Here is a 6,000-nt window from a genome sequence, read left to right as displayed (position 1 = left end):
TAATATATTTTCAAGTGAAAAATAATTTGAAAAATAATTGTTACCTACAATGCCAAACACTACCTTAATAGGTCTAAAAACAACATTAATAAATAATAAAAACATGATTTGATTTAAAAATAAATCTAAGATCATTCATTCTCTAAAACTGAGATCCTTACCATAATTTGTTTTAAATATTGAAACCACGATTTATTGAATTGATCCGAGTTTCATAACTCAACATGCCAAAGTCACGATCCAAGCTATAAATTGAACTATTTTTCATAAAAAAAAATTTAAAAATTATTTTTTATTTAATTATAAAGAAATAAAGTAGACACTCGTAGAATTAAGTATCAACCAAATATCAAGATATTTATTTGAGATTGCGATAAATATAAAAAAAGCAAAACAAAATAAATTATAATGTCAATGAAAAATAAACCTTTTGTTATAGGATGAGGTCGAAAAAAAATCAATACAAACTCAATACAAACGCAATGTTGAAATATAAAATTAGAAAAAAAAAAAAAGAAGCCTACGTCCATGTGCGTGGGCCATCTTTTATTTATTTTTTCTTTTTTCAAGTTTAATCCTTATATCAAATTAAAAGATTTAATTAAGTGCAAATATATAATTAGACTTTTAATTAGTCAAATTATATTTATTAGGGACTTAATTGGTGAAAAATTAAGTTTGGAAGCCTAATTTGGGCATAATTGAGAATATTAGAGTTTTAGATAATTAAATTTAATTTTTACAAGTCAATTTGGTGAAATCATGGATAAAATTGTAAGAAAATCAAAGTTTTAGGGGTTAATTAAGGGTCAAATTGAAGAAATTCACAACCAATGTCTTTTTTAAAAAAAGATGCTAAACTTTGGGGACTTAATTTGGTTAAAAACAAGGGTGAAATTGAAGAAATTAAAAGTTTGAAGGTCCATTAAAAAATTAAATTGAAAATATCCAAGATCAAGAACTATTTTGTAAAAAAAACACAGAAATTTAAGGATTTAATCGTAGAAGGCTAAGGGTGAAAGTGCAAGACAAACAAACTGTTTTGTCTTCTACCACGTAGCTTGTCAGAACACCTGATAATTTTTAAACTATTATAATCCTAACTAGAACATCTAATTGCTAATAGTTAACATAGAAACTCTTCTTAGGAGTCTGCAAGATCTCTAACTCATCATCGAACAATTCTCATTCATAATTTCTTCACACCCCACTTGTATGTCTAGAGTATATGTTGCAAAACTCTGTATAACTCTTTAGCTGGTTGAGCACTCTTACTCTGCTGCGAGTGCTGCTCTACCTAGTGCTACTCTCGCTTTAATTCTTCTAATTGTCCTTACTTAAATATACATCCATATAATAAGGACAAGAACTTTTAATAAACATTATCTTCAAGCCTAATAAACTAATAATCATGTTTCACGAAAACATTTCTCTAGCCGTTATTTTTGGATATCTTGTATTTATATTCTTTTAATAAAACTTATCTAAGCTTCTTATATAATGTATTCAAACAAACTAGGTAATTACATAAATAATAAATTTGACTAATTATTTATCTAATTTGGATAAACTAACAATCTAAACAAATTCATCTTTATCAATGCAAATAATCATTCACTAATCAATGCCAACAATTTTGACATTTATAATCTCTCTCTTTGGCTGATTTGTGACAAAACATATTAAGGATGATTTAACATGCTAGTAGTTCAAATAGTTTAATCATAAACATATACTTCATTAAAGTATTCCTGTAAGCATAATTAAAATAATGTTATGTAGCATGAGAACAATTAATTTTCATGCAATAACATCCTATTAGTTTCTAACATGTTTCATGTTACATAATAAATAGTTCATAATATGTTCGAAAATTATCATGCATTAATATTGTTATACAACTACATGCATTAAGTTCAATCCATCAAGTATTCAACATAGAGGTTCCTATACTAAAAAAATATTCAAGTTATTATAGATAAGAATATTTAATATTCATTATTGATTAAAAATCAATAAAATTCCATAACAACAAAAAATTCTCTTATAGGGCTTAGGGTTGACTATTGGCTGCTTGCGTGGTTGTTGGTTGGTTACTTGCATATTTTTCTTCCTTTTGGTTTGACATCAATCCTACTCCTTATCTTAACTGATAACATATTGATGCACTTGTTCAATATCGAAGCTGAGTTGAACAAGTCTGTTATTAACTTGCATAATATTTTGTTTCATATTTGTTATCAACTGCATCAATCATTTGTTCCCACTTACTAGTAAAACTATCAAACTTATTTGATATTACTTATAATTTTCTATTATAAAAGGAAATGGGAGGCTAGTTTGAGGAGTCTTAGGATGAGAGGATGTAGACTTTTCAAAATGTGACCTTTTTTAACTTACCACAACTTCAGATTTGACAATAGTGATGACTAAGATCTTTCTATAGATCTTTATTATTGGGTCACTATCACACATGTATTTTAGCCATGATTGTTACACTAGATGTCAACCTACTAAAATGTAAAGTCACTTTATTCTCAACCGTAGCTCTTTGTATGACATCAACAAAGTAAATGGCTAGGTCAATGGAAACATCAGTAGTAATAACATACATGAACTAATTTTTCTTAATTGTTAGCTCAATATGTCTTCTAATAGGCTAGAGGTTTCTTAGCATAATTTTTGCTAACAGTTAGTAAGGATGTAATATAGTGTTCATAGGCAGTCTATATGCTTTAGTAGATCATTTTGGTTCTTTAAGGATAACAAACAGATCATTCATTTGAGTTTTTGAAGGGGCTCCTATTCCTTTATAAGGAAAGCCAAGATCTGTGATTTCATGTAGCTCATATAACTTCCTAATGATAACATGAGATAACTCAATGTTTTGATCTATAACAATAGAAGTAATGAAGTGGTCATCAAGATGGAAATGCTTATAATTGACATAAAACTCAACTACTTCATCATTTGGAGTAGTTGCTCCTTTAGTTAATTTACCCTATAGTTTTTCTTAAAGATATCTTTTATAAACATAGACGTGGGATCAGAAAGATCACTTATTGAAGCTTTTTTCTACCAATATTTTTTTTTTTAAGAAGTTGGTTATATAAGTCATCTCTGCATTGGAGGAAATGAAGTGGTCAATTTTTCCAGACTGTGTTGTAAATTTAAAGGAATTAGTCACTATTTTACCATTTTCTTCTGTCTTTTGAATCTTAAAAGGCTAGACTAAAGTCTTTTTAGGGGATGGGGTCTCTTATTCTTCTTTATTGGTAGAGTTTGAAGTAGTCTATTTTTATTGGTAGACTGAACGCGTATCTTTTTACTTGACCAAATCAAAATGGGAGTGTGTGAGTGAGAAAGACAACATTTATGTTTTAAAATTTCTTTCTTTATCTTATTATTTTTTTATCTATGATATGCTAGCAATATATGAGCATATCTTGAACGTCAAACTTTATGCCAATACCCAGATACATAAGATCTTCACTCCTAACATAATATTTGATTAACTCTATCATTTCTATTATGTAATTTATTATTTATTTCCATAGTGATCAATTGACACTTCCTTTAAAGAATTGAAAAGTAGAATATATCCATACTGGAATGTTCATTTATTTCCACAATGATATGAATACTTAACTTTTTCTTAATGATATGTTAGGAGAAATGTCTTGACAACTTATGTACTAGGTTTAACTAGCTTAAGTCAATTCAAGGTTACTCTTCCTTAACTATTAGCATACTTGTATTTAACTCAATTCGAATTTTGCTAATAGGTAGTAAAACAACTTGAATTCCTCACATTTGCCTTTTAAAAGAATAACATTTAAAAAATAAAGACCATACTAGGGGTGTTCACGGTCCGGTTCGGTCCGGTTTTCACCTAAAATTACAAGCAAACCGAAAAATAATATTCTTTATATTAACAACCCGGACCGAACCGAGAACCGGTTCAAACCGAACCGGTTTTGTTCGGTTCGGGTCGGTTTTTTAGCAAAAAAAAACCCAGAAAAACCGGATTGTTTTCTGGTAACAGCGATAACCATTGTTCACTCGCTTCCCCTTGAGAACTGCTTTGAGAGAGATAAAGAGAAGAAGATAGATGTGTTAGATGTTAGGTATTGGAGTTTTTGTGGGTGACTACGATATGATGCCGAGACAAGGTAGGGAAGGCAGTGGCAAGCAAAGAATGCTGACACCAAGAGAAGGATTTTGAAACTTTGAATCATGAGACAGGGTAGCTCTGGAGAGTGTAATAAAATCTACTGACAAAACCTTCCTCGTGTAGGGTCAACTGTTATGAATGTGAGCTCTAGTTGCCTGGATCTATTTCTTAGATCTATTTCTTAAAGCTTGGTGGGTTGGTCTCCAATCCTATCAAAGCAGTTCTATGGTAATAGAAAAACAGGATTGTTCTAGATATCCAGGAAGAAGAAGGTGAGGGGGGTGGGGTGGGGTGGGGTGGTTGAGAAGGGGGTAAGGAAAATGAAAGCTAAGTGAAGGCTGGGAAAGGAGGGGGGGTGAGGAGACGGCTGAAACTGAAAAGGAGAAAAGTGATTTAGGGTTAGGGGTTGTTTTTTTATACTTTTTTTAAACCAGTTCGGTTTGGGTCGGTTTAATCGGTTTAAGCTATTTTAAACCAGAACCGAACCGGACCGGGTGGGTTTTTTTATTTTTTAATCGGTTTGTTCGGTTTTTTTATCGGTTCGGTTTTTTCGGTTAATTTTTTCTTGGTTTTTTCGGTTTAATCGGTTGGTCAGTTTTTTTGAACACCCCTAGACCATACTAATAAGTTTTGCCATGATCTTAGCAAAATGAAATTTGTGAGATTTAAAGGTATAGTTAGGTATAATTACAAGGTTTGCTTTTGTGCTTCAATGTCAACAACTTGTCACCTTTGTGAAAAATATATAAAAACATAAACAAAAATTTAAACATACCTATTTTTGTTATTTACAAATTTTATCTCTTTTAAGAATTATGGCATTTCACATACACAAATGACTTTCATAAGATATTTAAATCTTAGACCATCTAGAGGTTTCGTGAATAAGTCAGCCAATTGATTTTCAATGTTCACATGTTCTAATAACACAATATTTAATTTAACCAAGTCTCTAATGAAGTGATGTGTTATATCTGTATGATTGGTTCTTGAATGCTGCATAAGATTTTTAGAGATACTAATTGCACTAGAATTATGACAATAAATAATCATAGTATCTTGAGAAAAAACATAACCTTCTAGTATCTTCTTCTTCCAAAAAAGTTGTGTGTAGTAATTGCCTAATGCAATATTCTCGACTTTTGTAGTGGATAATAAGATTGGATTTTATTTCTTATTCATTCATGTTGCCAAGTTTCCGCCAATGTAAAAACACCCTTCATTAATGCTTTTTTATCGTCACTATTACTTGCCCAATCAACATCTGAATAGCCACTTAGACTCAATTTTGAATCTTTTGAATACCATACTTCATAATTAATTGTAACACTAAGGTATTTTAAGATTTTTTTTTAATCTATTATAAGATATGATTCTTTAAGATTACATTGAAATCTAGCACAAACACTAACATTAAAAGCAATGTCAAGTCTACTTGTAGTAGAAGGCTAGACTAGAGTTTTTTTTAAGGGATGAGGTCTCATGTTCTTTCTTATCGGTAGAGTTTGAAGTAGGGGTTCCATATTTCTTCTTACCTTTTGCTTTATAATGTCTCTTCAATAAGAAAATGCATTAGCCATTTTCAAAAACAATAAATCAAAACAAATGTGTTTTGCAAACGTAATGTATAGATGATTATAAAGAGAGGATATCCTTACCATTTTTTGGAGAAATGTTAAGAGTAAGATGGAAGAATAAACAGATGTTGTATCTCAAAAATTTCTTTTGTATTTATTAGAAGACTATAAGTAAAGATGAAGGAAGATATTTTCTTGAAAAATTATAAGATGAGTGTCTTAAAACAAGAAACAATGAGAGAAAGAGAG

Source organism: Populus alba, chromosome 1 (genome assembly GCF_005239225.2).
Source record: "Populus alba chromosome 1, ASM523922v2, whole genome shotgun sequence".
NCBI classification, from domain to species: Eukaryota; Viridiplantae; Streptophyta; class Magnoliopsida; order Malpighiales; family Salicaceae; genus Populus; species Populus alba.
Note: the sequence above shows the minus strand (reverse complement) of the source record.